General features: G+C 37.0%; 1 long non-coding RNA gene across 2 annotated transcripts in view; it reads right to left on the bottom strand.

Moving 5' to 3' along the window:
* Nucleotides 1-17,686, bottom strand: part of LOC108876417 (uncharacterized) — a 53,417-nt gene that overhangs the window by 17,860 nt on the left and 17,871 nt on the right. Inside the window, exons 3-4 of one of the 2 annotated variants that reach the window (XR_001959991.2) lie at nt 4,933-5,040; nt 2,235-2,513 (exon numbers count right to left, since the gene is read on the bottom strand). This is a non-coding gene — a long non-coding RNA (uncharacterized LOC108876417). Of the gene's footprint in view, nt 1-2,234; nt 2,514-4,932; nt 5,041-17,686 lie in introns of those variants that run through there. The other variant, XR_007813409.1, reaches the window with a different exon arrangement.

Below are 17,686 nucleotides of genomic sequence, written 5' to 3'. Positions count from 1 at the left end.
ACCTGTTGACTAATAATGCCGGGAATAACACGATACAACAAAAACCCAACACACCTACTACTAAACCTGTTACTTACAACTGAAAATGTAAAAAAAAAAAAAAATCAAATCAAATCAAATCAAATAACTGAAAAACTTGTATTTCTAGTGGAATAATACAAATAAAAAAAGAAACATGTTAAGGATTAATATTAATCACTCCATCACCAAAATACATTTAACAACCAACAGATAATAATGAACCAAGTTCCAGCTAAAGTACTGCATTTATCATTAACAAAGGATAGAAATGTTCACTAAGAGGCTAAAACAGTAACTGTATATTACAGAGGAAATGCAACTATTTTTGATGTTTGTCACAATTTTTCCACATCAGAGCCAACAGGAAGCTCTTTGTTGTAGACCTAGGTGTGTGTTAGCACAGATTAAACTGTTGTTTCATGTAATATGTTATGTTATGTTGTACCTTTGCAGTAAAGAAATTACCTCACAAAGCATCCACAAAATTTGATGCAAATTACTTCCAATTTCTAGCCAGGAATTTACTTCAAGTTCTAGATATTCAAAATTTAAACCATGAACACAGTCACACATTGTAAATGGACAGCGCCTTAAGACAGGAAGTAGATAAAATGTTCTAATAATCATGATTTTCTTTCCACAATGACTCCTGGTGGTCCGAAAAACACCTTCTGGTTTAACGCCCAAGTGTACAAGGTTCTCTTAAGCCTGCCTTGACTGTTGTGAAATCCTGGAAATATCCTCAAGTAGAAATATTTGTTCATGACCTTGCTTAAGGTCAGAGTAAACACAAGAAGACCATTTAGTTTGGCTGAATTTGGCCAAGAATCTGGGGAAGTCCGTTCCAAAGGGATGGTAGATATGTACAGTATATTACAAGAAATTCAATGTTTATCCGTCTAGCCTTACCTACAAACTGCAATTAAATGACGTTCTTGAAACAGCAGATTGAACTGACTGCGAGGCAACCAGCTCTTAAAGCTAAGAAATTGATCGGGTGGTCAGTTTTAAGCCAGAGCCAGATGTGACCCAGAGGCTGCTAAACGAGCATTGCCATTTTAAATAAATTAAGAACTGCTGCAGTAGGTACAGTTGTTTTCAATGCCACTTTACTGCAGTAATGTCAAAACCATATTTTGTACACACCTGAAACAGTATTTACTGGAAATGTAATACTGTAGAAGCTGAGCTGAGAACACAAGAGAACTTCTTTTCCCTTCTGCATTTGACAAGAATGCCAGTAATGTTAAACAGTTTCCTTTCATTCATGTAATTCTTTTGACTGCATAATTATTTTTGACCCAAAATTCAACTTTTTTTTTCAACCAGTAAAAACAGTTTGACTTTCCATTTCATTTTTAGGTTTTTCAGTGACAAATACATGCTGATGCAGCTGGGAGCCGTTATATACTAAGGTTTAGGAAGCTTTGTGCAAGATTTTTGAAAAGAAAATAATACAACCCCTGCAACAGATATTAGAATGAGCTTTTTCTTCAAATGTTAATGCACTCTTACTTCTTTTCTGATGAACTTAAAAAAAAAAAGAAATAAAAAACTGCAAAGGTTTGGGTACTGTACCAAGTCAATAGTAACTGCTTCTTTGCCAATAGTTAAGCACAGGGATGGAAATATTCTGCCTTGGGACCGTGCAGCAGCCAGTAGCACAGGAAACATTGAGAAGAGGGAAGAATGGATCCCGCTGAATATCGGCAAATATTAAATGCAAATGTCCTGCACTCAGTCAAGAATCTGAGACTGAAAAGAGGCTGGCTCATACAACAGGACAATGATCCAAAACAGACCTCACAATCCACAAGAAACACAAGCTGAAGCTCTGGAGCGGCTCTCACAATCTCCTGACTTGAATGTTATTGAAAATCTGTGGGTAAATCTTAAACATGCTGTGTTTGCAAGACACAACTTAAAAAATATCTCAGGCTCTGATCTGCAGGAAGAGCGGGTGAAATTTCCTTCATTGACAAGAGAAAGGCTCTCAGCTACATCAAGTGTTTTACAAGCTGTGATATCTGACAAAGGTTAGTTATCACTTACTGATGTAGGGTGCCCAAACTTTTTTTTTCTATTGTATTACTTTGTGAAATAAAAAGTAACAGTGCATTAAAATCTGAAGAAAGGTGCATTTTTAATGTTGGTTTGCTACAGGAGTTACATTAGCTTCGTTTTACTTCAAAAATCAACAAAATATTAAAATTTGCCCAAACCTTTGCGCACAACTGCACTGTATAATGTAAATTTATGTATGTTTCTTGTTTAGACAAAAAAAGGTCATTATCCTGTTTTGCCTTTAGCCTTTGGGGAACTGCATCCTTTGTAGTGTCTGCAGGTAATGCAGGATGGCAACATCATAAACAATATTACCCAGGACACAACTGAGTTGTGTGCATATTTCCTTCGCTCTGATATTATTATGTCTCTTCTTTTTTGTTCATTCATTGCCTGAGAAGTACATCAGGAAACTGGAATGAGGCGATCTATAAGTCAGACAAATATTTGGAAACATCTCTTAAAAGTGTTAAAAAATAAAGTCTTCAAATACAGTACAATGAAGTGTAATTTCTCTGAAAATCTGTAATTGCTTTGTGCTGCAGCTCAACTATCTAAACATTCGTAAGCACCATAGTCAGTTGGAATGTAAATCAGAAACGGCAGAATTGACCTTTAAAGTGTCCTAAGTTTAGAGCAGCAATTAACACAAACCACACCAGTGAATATAGAGATGGCTGCTGTGGTAGTTGTTTGCCATTGCATTTGCAGCTTATAGATGGACTGTGTATTAATAAAGTACAAGAGGACAGATTTGTAATTGAAGATCAACTGCTCAAAGGAAAATCTGTGTTGGCTGGTAGAACTAAGAAAAAAATAATCAGCTTTGTATTACTAAAATATAAAATAATTTTCAACATATACTTGACTGTTGGCTATACAGACACACAGAATGAATATGAAGATCACATCTGTCTTAATTTGATGAATGTTTCCTTCTTATGATGTGTTGCACAGACATTTCATACACACATCATGAGTACATATGAGATCTACATAGATTGTCACATTCGCCTTTTTCACATCCTGGAACGTAAACGCACTGACTTGACCCTGAGAAGTCTGAAGGAGAGTGATGGATATTCACTCACTGGGTGGACAGATTTGTTTGTGTTTATTTATGCACACCCAGTCAACCGAGCGAGGAAAATGTCGTTTTTACAGCTTGCTCCCAAGCTGTGTGTGGGTATAATAACCACAAGAGAGAAGTTTTTCCTAAACCGGATATCTACCATTTGGAAAAAAAAAAGTCTGAGTCTTTCCACATGATTGACGGCATAAAAGGGAAACTCCTGATGGAACACTTTTAACAAAAAGAAAAAGTTACAAAGTCACAAAGTCACGTTTTTATGGATGTTCGGTGCAATTTTGCCACTCTCCACAACAATACCATTTTCTAGAGTAAAGCAGTTCAAATCAGTCAGATCTAAATATCTTAGAACCAAACAATAAGTCCTCAAAACAATAAGCAAAAGTTCTTGTACACCATGACCTTTTTCTGTACCTCCATTTTGTGTCTTTAGAGGAGCAACACAGCTTGTACTACATATATTACATACAGTATCTTTGTTTCCTGTACATAACCTACAGTGCTTACGCTAGCATAGTCCATATAGGGACATGGTGATGGTCATGTGTACAGTGTACACTTGCAAGCTTGCACACCGTCTGTAGACCTGGTAATCCAAATAAATACAATCCCTTTATATGTAAAATCTTATTTTCTACTAAACTGCAAAATGTGACAATTTGAAAATTTGTTTCCTTTTTTTTTTTTTTGGTTAAACTAGAATCAGTCTCTGCTTTCCGAACACGTCTTATCATAGTGCACTTTTTTCCTATGTGTAGAATTTGCTGCCGTAAGGACCCACTTTCATTAGGATCATTCATGTTCCAACTCTCATTTTTTTTTAATGATGGTAAACCAGTATTTGGAGAAAAATTTACCTCTAGTTTGTGAAAGTTCCCCTTCAGCAGACAATTTACATCAAACTTTAAGGTACTCCGAGTCCAGCTGAGTCAGCCTCACTGACAACAACTTCCAAGTGACTACAGGAGATTTTACATCCATTTTATGGCTGGAAGGCAAATAAATCCTGACTGGTTTTTCCTCCCCCTCCTCACCTTACCTCTTAATCTTTACTTCTATGCTTTTGGTTCTTCTCCCTAATAGATGCAGAGGTTAAAACAAGCTTGCAAGTCTGCCTTCTTTGCTGCTGATGTCCTGGACTGTGAGTTTGAGGGGGAAGACTTAAAATGAATAGTCGTCTTATAAACTCTGAAATACTTCCACTAAAGCCTCCAAAACTATAATTCTACTGAGACAGTATTTCTGAATTTAGGGCTCTGACTTCAGTCTTGTACCTCCACAGAAAACTATATGTATACTATAACTGTTACTCTATTTTAAAGTAGGCAAAAACTCCCTAAAATGTTCCATTACACTGGTTAATGCTTGAATGGAGTCTCAAACTAAATGGAGAGTCCAGAGTCTCCATAAAGCAAATCTACAACAGTAGAAATAAATACCAAACAGTATCAGATCATGTATGGGTATCATAAAAAAACAAAAACAGAAAAATACATAGCTGATCGCTCCCACTGAGTGACTATTTTGTGACTGTTTTCCTTAACTGAAACTTTCCATTTATTAACATTAAGAGCAGTAAACTGTAGTCCAGGTCATAGAACAAAGAAAAACTGTTGAATTCAAAATTATTTTTCAACATGTTGTCTGTGTTCATCTGAAACTACTTGCTCTGGATAGCAAAATAAATAACAGTATTGCCAAATGTGCAAATAAGAGAGTCCTGAAAAAGTTGTTAAAGAGTGTTCAGATGCTGTTACCTGCTGGGTGTTGATCGGAGCTATACGTAGAAGATCTGGGGGCTGTTCAAACACATGGTATCCCAGCTGTGCATTACTGGCCTGGGCCTTGAGCAATGACACCGGCAGCTAAGGAACAAATTTCAAAACAAACATATAAGGAGAATATACAGATTTACAAGATTTCTAGCTCCTAGAAGTCACAGCTGATACTGCAGTAAAAGATAAATAAACAATATATAAAACACAGGATATCAGGTTGGTTCAGCCTCAGAGTCCTACAGCTATAATGCAAACTATAAACTGCAAACCTAGACAACTGGAGTATAATAACAAACTAACTGAACAGATAAGTAAATTAAGAAATAATAAATAATACCAACAAATCCTGGGATATAATATAGAGTAAATAACAGTATTACATACAGTACATGGTTATCAACCTGCAAATCGCTCAGTGTAGCACACTATAACACCATGGTATGTCATGCTGATGCGCAGTTCTACTGTGACCTCACTGTGTGGGGTAACCATGCTGACCTAACAATAATATGGCTCTGCCAGGCAGCAGAACTGAGGTTCAAACGTCCCTCCCTGCAACTGAGCTGTGTCGCTGGAAAATTAATGACTCAACATATATGGTCATGCAGGCAACTGGGCTCCTTCATAAAGTTTGAGTTGCTGTGTTTTGGATTTTTGTTTCACCCTTGGGTTGCAGTGTTGACGTTTATCTGACAAATAGGAACGTCACTGTTTTCTGAACTCTGTTCTTCGTTGTGCCATCAGAGCTGCAGCAACGCCCCATGCTGTGTCAAGCTATTGATAATGCAAAGTGGAACACTTTTACTGTGAGGCAGCCAAAGGAAGTGTTGTCTTAGCAACTGACTGCTACTTTTTTGTCACTCTGGTGGCTCTATGGATGGAAAAATGGTCTGTTTGCCACTTTGTCCAGAGTGAAATACTGTATCTCAGCAACTGTTAGATGAAGTGCCATTAAATTTTGAACAGACATTCATGGTGCCCAGAAAATGAAGCCTACTGACATTGGTAATCCCATGACTTTCCCTTTAGCCACAAGCAGGCTAACATTTTTAGTATCTGAAAAAGATACCTCCACAACTATGGTATGCCATTAAATATGTTGCAGGTACCCATAGTGCCTGGGGAATGAATTCTGATGACTTTGGCAATTTTCTGACTTCATTTTGCACCAGTAGGTCAAATATTTGATAAATTCAGTGAAAACTATCAACATCTACTAGATGATCTGACAATTTTTTTTGTACACATATTCACAGTCCCAGAATATGAATCCTTATGGTTTTGGTGATTTTCTACTGTTCCCAATGGCATCACCACAAAGTTCACATTTGTGATTGCATGAAACATCTCCATGCCTAATGAAACAGATTGCCACAGAATTTAATAAAGAGAGACATTGACATATCCCCTGGGAAAATTTTAATAAGTTTGGTAATTCATTATCTTTTCATTTAGTGTCATCATCCGGTCAAAATCCAATACTCGCAATTCTATTAACATTTCCCTTACCCTTAGCTGTACCTTGTGTCTAGTGCCAATTAACAATTGTGTACTAAAACTGGTAAATGTAGTAAACATTACACCATTTAGCTCAAAGCACCACTGTACCTTAGTGAGGCCTAACAGAGGTGCTGGTGTGGCTGTGGCTATAGATTAAAATTAGTCCTTATCTAGATTCATATGATACATATTGATATGTTCATGTTCAGGATCATTCATTATGAAGCTTTGCAAACTATGCAAAACAACTCGTCTGGGTGATGCTCAAAGCCATTCACCAGGCACATGCAAGTCCAACATATGATTTAAGAGACAGATTTAAGGTCCATAGATCCACACATAGATTCCCACAAACCAAGAGGAGCTTGTAGGCTTGTCATCTTGCTCTCTCCCCATCTTCCTTTCACATCTGTGAGCTAGTTGCACTCTTTGATATCCTTACTAGTTTCCCTCAGGAGTGCTCAAAAACCTTTGCTCTACTTTGGCTACAATGTCTGTCCCATAACAATAATCAAATATTAATTGAACAGATGATAATTCCTTTAGCTCCCATTCAGGCTTTATGGACACATCTCTATTGCTGCACACTGGATGATAACCACCTTCAAGTCTTCCACATTTTCATCTACAAAGCTACTATATATGTAACAGTGTGCAGTGTGTAATTTGATTCACCCACAACTGCTCAGAGTACATTGTTGCCATGCAGTGATGAATAAGGTTAGTTTGGAGACATTTTGTGCATAACATGAAAATACATTTAGGTTAATAGTTCAGCTCGTCTGTATGGCCATGCAGCTAAGGGGCTGTAGGCATGAAGAAGTGGAGGTAGGATGTGGATTAATTATAGAGTTATATTAAAAAAGTAAATTACACTGACCTTTTCCTCCACAGTCTAGGTTTACTAAGGACTCGTAAGGAGCCAGAGCTGAAACGATTAAGTCGATTAATCTATTAGTCTTTCAACAGAAAATAAATCTGTAATTATTTTTGATAATTCATTAATCTTCTGAGTCATTTTTCAAGGTATAATTTCAGACATTTAGCAGTTCCAATTTCTCAAATATGAGGATTTACTGCATTTCTTCCTTAAGTATAGCAAACAGGATAATTTGTTCTTATTTGACTAACAGTTTCAAAACCCAGTTTCAATAGGTCACCTTGGGCTCTTTTCTCATTTTATGGAAAAAATGTGTTGGGAAAAAAAAAAAAAAAAAAAAATCAAGAAAATGGTGCATTCATCTATTAATAATAATTACCCTGCCTTACAGCTAAGATGATACCACCTGACTTTTATAGGCATAGAGCAAATAATTAAGCTGATCGTCATTTCAGGATTGTGAGCTTTTAACCATTTTTAATGAAGAAATAAGTGCATTTTTTGCAGTAAGGTCAAGATTTTCATAAACTCAAACATTAGGGCAGTAAGGGTTATTTTTAGATAATATTGTACATATTTTTACATCTGACTTGGAGATGCTCATAATCTATCATCTTCATGCATGTCAGTGTGGTTTTGGCAGTTAAATGAAATCCGTCAGACCACAATTGACAATATGGAAGTCAAAATGTCAATAAGTCCTTATGCAGCCTCAACAAAAAAAAAAAAAAAAAAAACATCTTCACTACTGTGTTGCCTCAAGTGATCACAGCAAACAGGCTTTTGTATCGAATTCTACAGCAAAGGCGAGAGCCCCGCTGTTGAAGTAATACTTTGTAATGGTATTAGGAGGGCTATAAAAGTGTCAGAGCCCTTTAAACAGGCAATCAGAGAGTGAGCCATGGTCTGTTGCTTTTGCAGGCATCAATCACTAAGTAATGTATATGAAGTCTGAAAAAAAACTGCTGGCCATTTGACATAATGTGATAGATCTACTTTGTTTGATATTACTCAACAGTAATACTTAAAAGTATTATGCCATAAATGAGCAAACATCTGTGTGCAAAGCTAGTGATTCAGGCAAAAAAGACAAACATAAAACATTTAAAATGGGTGTCATCTAGAATTTTCTTGCATTTACTTTGCAAAAGTACCCTTTTCATGAAATGAAGTGACAGCGATACTGACATTTCTCATGTAACACAATGCTTCTCGCTTTGCTTCCAACAGTTTGGATATGAAATGATAAAAGAAACAGCACATTAATTAAAGTACATCTAGTTGTTCCTCTAATGAAATTGTACTCATAAATAAATGATAGAACAATATTCAAACTGCATGGATTAAAAAATGAGTAAGTATGAAGGAAAGGTTTTTTTGTCTTTTAAGAACTTGTGAATTTGAGAATCTGTGGACATTTTAGACAGGAAACATGGGGAAAGAGAATGGAATGACATCATAAGGGCACAGGGCACAGTGTAGTACTAGGCCACTGGGACACCTTCAGTAATGGTAGCGTTAGCTGTTAGCGTGACTGTCACATGATGCACAAAAACATCACAACAATTAAATGTTCTTGTCTGCAATAACTAATAACAATTGGTGTTGGTGCATGATTAATAATGTTCCACCATTTCCATTTCTTATTTCATGGGCTATGGAATTCATGTGATCATGCTAATAATTTAAAAAAACAACAACAATGAAGCATTCAGATACTGATTTGATTGATTGCCTTGGCAACAGGCAAGACTTAAATGCTTCGAGGCATTTGGGTCAGCCCTAGTAAACACCAGCATGTTAGTATGCTATTGTGAGCATCTAGCTCAAAACACTGCTGCGGCAAAGTACAGCCTCACAGATCTGCTAGCATGGCTGTAGACTCTTAGTCTTGTTAATGAATGAGACAACATGTGACCAGTTTATGGGGCAAAGGAGATACTAGAATCCTGACAACAAGTGCTTTATTGTTCTGTGGTAGTGGGTCTACCTCCAGTTGTATAAAGGATCTGTGAGCTTCCTGCTCCTCTGACTCACTGCACCTTCCTTTCTTTGTCTCCCTGAGCTTGCAGGGGCAAGGTTGGCTGACTCACTTTCAGAGAGGGTATGGCAGACAAACCATTTCCTAAAATTCACAGCATACAAAACATTAATTTCTCTGATATTTGGAAAAAGTGTAGCAGAGATTGAAAAACTGTTCAAAACTACTACAATGTGCATGACTTGAAATTCTAGCTACACTGTGTCACTCTCCTACAGTATATTTCCACTGCAAACTGACTGAGAAATGCATTCAGTAGCATCAAGGGGTGTGGGATTAGCGGGCTATCCATTCTTTTCAGTAGAGGTTAGATGTTGGATCTTTGACTAAGTCTCTTGTAATAAAGTGAAATGCAATAAAGATCACTGAGGCGATGTCCAATGGTTCCCGTGAGCTGCTTTCTATCAGCTTTGTTTCATTTCTGCTCCCTCTGTTGCTTTTCAAACATTACTTACTCATGTGTTATATCTGTCAATTTTTTTCTGAAACTTGTTCCTGAAATGCAAGTGCACTAAATGAAATAATCAAATAATTTGGACAAATTGTTTTGTTATCATTTTCTGCTGCATCTTGAATGTTATAACGATGGTTCTGATAATCTAACAAACCCCACAGCAGGCTTTAAGTGAAGGCACAAACAACAAGCAATCTGCAATACAGTCTAGGCTACACCATCAAGAGCTTTATATACATGCAAACAAAGACTTTAAAATCAAGTCTTTAAAGATACAGGGAACAGTATGTGCAGTTCAGCTGAAAAGGCAGTTAATAAGCCCTGTCTTGCAAGTTTTAGTCAGAAGTCTAGCAGCTAAATTTAAAAAGCATGTTGTAGCATCTTAACAGACCTTTAAGGAAAAAAAGTATTAATATAAGGTTTATACCTTGCATAAGATGAAAGCTTGTTCCAGCTTTTCAGCATTTGATGGATGGGTAACTATACCCTTACAATTTTTTCTAAACCTGAAGCTTGTGACTTTAATTGAAGACTTTATTGGGGGAATCAGGGATCCAGAGCTGTGGATACTGCATCTTTTTGGCTGTAGTATGAAGCAGTAATATTTGATGTCTTGCATTTGTTGAGCTACAGTCAATTATTCATCAATTTTATTAATTGCAGACAAACAGCCGATGAGCAAGTCTAAGACATTTATTTCATGTTGCTCTACAAAGAGGCATGACAGTGCATCATCAGTGTAAGTTTAAACATCACTGACATCTGTAACATCAACTATTTCCTAGTATCTCGCTCATAAAAGGAAGATTTGATATAGGCCTATAATTACTGAGGACCTAGGTTAAGGGACAGGAGAGGTGGGAAAAATCTAATTCTCAAGGTATGTGCCTATATTTTTCTTTGATCTGCTGAGGATGCAAAAAGAAAGGTAAGAGAATCACCAAAGTCATTGAAATTCATCCTCTGGGAACTATAGATATTTGAACAACATTTCAAGGCAACCTGTAACCTGCTGGTGGCACTAGAGTCTGATAGGCTTCATCCTCTAGGGACCATGAATGTCTGACAGCAAAAATAACAATTTGGATATTAGCAGAGATATTATCAGTCTGGACCAAAGCGGACGACCAACTGACAGACAGAATGACCCACACTGCCATCCCTAAAGCCACATTTCATAGCTTAAAATTTAGAGGAACGAGGTCAAGACTGCATCTGAGGAATTTACTCTGAGTCGCAGTCTTGCAGGGTACTAACACAGAGATACAGGTAATATTTTTCAGCTTCCTCCTTTTGGGAGGTTGTCCTCCCATAGATTGCATGCAAGCAGTTCATTATAACCCATAGTTACATTTTATTGTTAGGCGACCTGTAGTAATTATGACAGGAGCAAAGGAGGAAGTTAAGTGATGTATATGAAGAGACAAAGTCCGCATTAGGAGGAGAATTGGGGTGGATGAGTTGGTTGACAAAACACTTGACTTTTACACAGAACACTGCTGTTAATTTTCCCATTGAAACCAACAGACAGAGATGTTGCTTTTATCCATGACCATTCCACAACCTAAACCACGTGTTAATTACTGCAAGTATGACATTGAAGGTACTCTGACATTACCAAAGTACTTATCTTAACCGAAAACAATCTGTCTCTAAACCTAACCAAGTTGTTTATGTGCCTAAACCTAACCCAACCATGACCATTACATAACCTTAACCACATGTTTATCATTTTAACCATGGTTCCATATACCACTGCCAGTACATTCCATGCACTTGTTATTGTATACATGCCACTGTTGGGCTGCTATATCAGGGAATGCCCCTATGGGTCATATTGGAGGGTCGGGACCTACCAACCTGTATGGGAGTTCAGGTTGGAGGACTTATTGGTTTTTGATAGAGGGAAAATATTTGTTGTGACAATACTAGCTACTGCAAATTTAGTGTTAAAATCTAAAATCTATCTTGCATATTCCTCACCCTTTAAAGTAGAAGTCTGGTAGTGAGGGTCAGAGACTGGGGAGGATTTAAAAACCAATCAAGAGAGAACAATACTCTAGATATTCTACTCTCTACTCTGATTATCTTGGAGAAATGGGTTTGTTTTCAGTGCATACAGCTTTGTCTGACAGCTTTGCCACTCACATCTGTATGGTCAATGTGTAGATAGACCCATTAGATGGTGGGTTAAGCTTGGCTTAAATATGTCTCTGCTGGTTATCTTTCTAGTCTTCATACTAGGCCAAGCTAAGTTAAGTGGATGCTGGCTCCAGCTACATATTTACAATATACAAATACAAACATGGAAGTAGAATTGATATTCTCATCTAACTCTTGGCAGGAAAACAAGTGAGCACATTTCCTACTATCCCTTTTAATGTTTATAATATCATGCTGTAATGTGTATAGATCAACTTATGCACTGTGGATTTCAATGAATAGCTCTGAGCTATGATATAAAAGCAGTAGCATACTGGTATGTAGGCATGTTAAATAAATTCAAGGGTGTCTCACAGGATAATGAAGTCAGCACCATTTCAATAAGGATTATTATTACCAATACAGACATAATAATTATATGCACATTTATGTATAGTTAATGATAATAATAATAAGTGTAATGTAACATCACTGATTAAAAATGGGAAGATTCTCATGAAGCCAACTCTGATGATCTTACATTAAGTAAAGTGACACAAACTGATTTAGTTCAATGTTGACAGGTAGCATTTGAAAATGACTATTCTTTACTTCCATTTTTGCCAAAATTTCAATTAACATTATATGTAAGGGTCAGCCATGTGACAGCCACTAATAAAATGATATATAACTAATTTTATGTATGTCACTGCACACAGATTAATCACCTTCATTTCTTGAAAGCCATAATATATTCAAAGCATCGACTTTAAACCCTTTTCTTCTTACTGTGCAGATAAAATCTTTCTGAGGTATAGATTATCACAAGGTGGACAGCAACAGAGAGGTGTAAGCTGTTCAGAGTCAGCCTCTGTGAGATGTTCACGAACACATGCACTAACAGATAATCATATCACCATATGGGCCAGTGGTGCCATTCAATCAAACACATCTATCCCTCCAAGCAAGACTAAATTATATAGAACCCAATCAAGATGTGACAGGTTTTACCAACACAGCCAGGCTGTATGAATCACAGACCAGCCAGCACAAACACACACTACACACACACACACACACAAAGCCAGAGGGCTGTAAATGCACATAAGAGGACTCAACCTAGCTGCAGTGAAAAGCATAAATCAGCCAGATTGATTTCCATGGTTTGATTGGTTTACAGGACAAATAAATAGATATACAGAGATAAAGATGGAGAGAAATAGATATAGATAGATGGACTGATTAAACTTCCCATTTTAAGCCTAATGTGCTAAATGTACATTGACTGGCTTTGCAATTTTCATACTTAAGATATAAAAATTCCAGCTCTCTCAGAATTTTGAGCAGTGATGGTGGTGGACCACTCTGAAAACTATTTGTGAAACAGTAATAATTCCGTTTAAATGCAGTTTAGATCCAAAATGTCCTCAATTTACTCTCCACTCCAAGGAGTTCTATGGTCTGAGAGAAAAAAAGTAACGTTTTGATAATGGCACTTCATACCTCAAGAGGCGATAGAGAGTTACTGTAGTGTCCAGTCTGCGCTCAGGACAACGTGAGAGATGATTTTGAGAACAATATTTTATTGTATTTTCACGTTAACTAAACAGAGCAAAGCTGATTTAAGACTGATCCCTAGTCAGAGTGCATCTCCTAAACAAAATATAAATAAAAGTGTACCAAAACAACAGAGCACCACTTTCAGTCAGTGTTTCTTGGACACATACCTCTGGCAAAATGAGAAGCGACTGCATTGATGATTTCAGTCTGTCTGTGGTAGCTGGATTTGTACAGACACAAACAGTACAATCATGTTCATTTAATTGTAGGAAGCCAAAATCATGATTGTGATCAATATTCAATTAATTGTGCAGGAAATTGGGAAAATTGTCAATCAAAAATCAACCAAAGAAAATAGCCTGTGGTTACATAATCAGATTGCAAGGTAAGCCTATGTGAAAAATGCAACAACTGCCCGCTGAGGTTAGAATAAGTCAAGCTAACATAAGCTCAATGTGAGTGTTGAAATTTGGTTGTGAGTGGCCAGTGCACCCAGAACACACAAGCAGGACACTCTCATGTGCACCCCTAAATAACACGAACACAGAACAAGTTGGAAGAGAGACTGAAAGGGCTAGTAAAAAAAAAAAAAAAAAAAAAAAAAAATTTAGGTGGCCCACTGGCCCATCGAGATTTATCCCGGTATGCCCGATAGCTTGTCCGACTATGGCACAGGCGAGAGGGAGGAGGAACCAAAACATTTCTTTGTTTGTTAGGAGAACCTAACTTTCAGGTAATATGCTGCCCCCTATTTGTTTGGAGTATGAATTCAACAGATGGCAAATTATTGCCCCTTTAAAAACATATTTTGTTTATTCAGGTAAAACTGAGCTCTTTAAACTAACACAAACACATGTCCTTTGGTCACTAAAGTTCTATATAGTTAAAGGTGTACTGAAGAGCAGGATATCTTCTCCTTTACTGCAGTGAGTGTGCAAATGCTGAGAGATGGACTTGTACATGAAAAAATCTCTGCATAGAAATCCTGCGTATTTGACTGACATGTACATGGAGAATAACATGGAGTATATGTTTTAGTATGTGTTCCCGATTCAAATTAGGTGTAACAAAAACTGTTATACAAAGCTTAGGCTCCAGTTTTTAGCTATATTATGAGTATTTATGGATATTTCATGAGCCATAGCTTTTCACTGTTTTTTCATCACATCGTAACTCAAAAATAAAGGTCTTCTTTACTAGACCTTTTACAATCAATAAACTGTTTTTTTAATCTTGTTTAACAGTCACTTACTGTCAGTTTTTGTATAAAGAACTCAGGCTATAAATTTAGGAATGAAATTTATTCCAATCGCTTGTTTTAACTTTCGGTGGGAGGTTGTCTGTTTATTTATGACTAGATTTGGCACTGGTCCTTAAGTCGTCTAAAACTGCAAAAGCTGTGATTCAGAATCACTTTCTGTGGTGCATCGCTCTCAACTGCCACTGCCATTCCCCTAGAGAGTTAACCACTAACGGTCATTTGACAAGGTCTTTAATTCCCTTCATCTAAGCAGTTTTCCCTCGACTTCGGTGGGTTTTCCATGTCTGCATGAGCACACACCCATGTCTGGAGCCTTAACGTGTCCCTGTGAATAATTACACAAGTATATGCATATACCATTGTCATAAAATCCTTGCAAAAGGAAAAAAGTATTATTTTTAATCAGACCACAGGACCTTTCGCTTTGTAGCAAAGAAAAGTGAAGTACATAGAGCAGCTTTGTGGACTTATTTGGTCATGTGGGTGGAGTTCAGACTGCAAAACAGAAAAGGATCTATCTTTTCTAGTCCACCTCTGACCAAATGGGGGAAATATGCCTCTGCACAACATGGCTCCACAAAGACTTTCCCTGCCCTCTTCAACATGTTTTCCATATTAATTATTTTGTAATGTTTCCTGTCTTTTTGTGACACCTGTGAAGGAGTTCCATTACGCTCCATTACAGCAAAGACGGATATTACGTAATTAGACTTCATATGTTTCCAGTTACATATGCTGATGTCACTCTTTTTCACCACTGCCATCCAACTCTGTCTCCACCACCACTACTAACCATTTCAGAGCAACATGGAAGCCATTAAATAGCCTCTAATTAAATAGCCAGAAAGCCTTTGTCAGTATTTATTTTTGGCTGGAGAACGAATAGGTTATATGTCAATGTAGATATATATATATTGCACAATGCATGTAAGTTTCCACCGGCTCTGAGTACATTTCAAATGAGTCATTAACTTCTGTGGGAAGAGTAAAGCATTGAGGAACCATGAATGTATACATAATTTAAAGCTACTGTTTGAAGTTTTATTAGCTGTTCTGTCAGTTCTGATAGATTCAACTGATAAGATAACTTCAAGCAAATATTTATCTCTCAGTAGCTGCTGGCGTTTTTGTGTGTGTATTAGAGATTCTGCTTGTCTTAATCATTTTTCCTCATGTCAGGCTTTGCTTAGGTACTGACATCTGGGCATTTATAGTGCTGGCAAGTAATGGCTGCTGGCTGAGGTTTAGCATACTTTGAGCCATACCTTAGAGGGCTAAGCAGGGGTTTGTTCAAATGGACTGATATTCCAGCTCTAATTTGAGCTAAATCCTGAGAGAAGCCAAACATTTTCTAGTTTGGATTGAGCTGACTGAGGCAGTAATAATACATTTATTGTGCATAGATAATTTGTTTTAACAGATTTGTTTGAACAGATTTTTTTCTGTGTCAAAATGAGCCTAAGTGTGTAATATCCTTGTACTAGGCAAAAGGCTGTGGATTAGTACCAGACAAACTATGCAGATGTATATAGAGTAGTTCACTCTTTGACATGTATGTGTCAGTTTGTCACCTGACATTGTGAAAGAGAACACTTAATGTTAATTTTGACTGAAAACTTGGTGGATATAGTAAAAGAAACCCTGTATAGTATAGAATATATAGTATTAATACTACCCATTTAAGCTCATACTAAGACAATGTCGGGAGAGCTGTTAATTTAACTCATGTATCAAGCTGTACCTAATATTTTGGTAAAATGCTTAATTAAAATATCAGTCCCAAATATTTGCTCCTCAAACACACCAGCACACACCTACCTCTGTACATTTGAGAGTGGGGGGTGACAAAACAACTGAATCAACACCTCTCTGACACAACTTAAACTATACTACTACCTGAGTTACACAAAGGCAGCTTTTGCTCAAGTGTTGCCTATACTATGTCCAGCTTCTGTATTTCATCCCACTTAGGAAATAAATGCTGAATGTTGAATAAAACTTTATTTTTGACAACACAGACAAGACCATAATTGTAACAAAGATGTAGTTTACTTTATATTTGCCGTTTGTTGTGCAAGTATAAAATTGCTCTTAATGGAATGAAAAGTCTCTCTACTCTTTTCCTCATTGTGGTGTCAATCACTGTGCCATCCCCTCAAGTGTATAATATAACAATAAATATGTTTATGGCAAGACATAACATTTGACTGTAAATGTGTCTTGCCAACACACAAATAAATGGGTATGCCAGTTGAGCACCATATGTAACTAATTATGAACTCTTTTTTTGTGTGTTTTAACAAGAAAGCAAGGGAGGTGAGGAGGGACAGAGAGGGAGACAAGACAGTTAATCTTTTGGCATAATTTTAGCATTACTTGGACTGTCTCATTTGTGTAGTCAAACACAAAAGAAAAGATTAAGTAAAGAAACAGAATGAAGAGCACTGCAAATTCATTCATGTTACACTGTCGTTAAACATTGTCACAGCATGCAAGAAAGATGTGGCGAATCAATGTTAACCAACATGAATTATTTAACTCACAGGTACGGTTTCAGATTTAACCAGACAACATTCTGAGTCTTTCTCCACCTCAACAAGAACACTTTGTTCTTGTGTTTAATCACTTGTACTGGCAGAAAGACTGCTGTGGTTATGAAATGCAGCCAAACATTTTAGGGAATGCGCCAGTAAGGGATAAAGGCTTAGCACACTGGCTCTATTTTACATTCTGACTCCTATGTGCAACAACTAACCAGTCAAACATTAATGATATTACAAACTCAATTCTGAGACGACTTCTTTGGTGGCTGATTAAGTTGTCCTTGGTCTTAAAAAACAAAAGACTTAAGGGTGAGCAATAAATCAGTGCAGACCTTGTTTCCCCTGGGCTATT

The sequence above is a fragment of the Lates calcarifer genome, linkage group LG6, assembly GCF_001640805.2.
Source record: "Lates calcarifer isolate ASB-BC8 linkage group LG6, TLL_Latcal_v3, whole genome shotgun sequence".
Classification (NCBI taxonomy): Eukaryota; Metazoa; Chordata; class Actinopteri; family Centropomidae; genus Lates; species Lates calcarifer.
The sequence above is the reverse complement of the archived record's forward strand: the minus strand, read 5'-3'. Positions and strand labels throughout refer to the sequence as shown.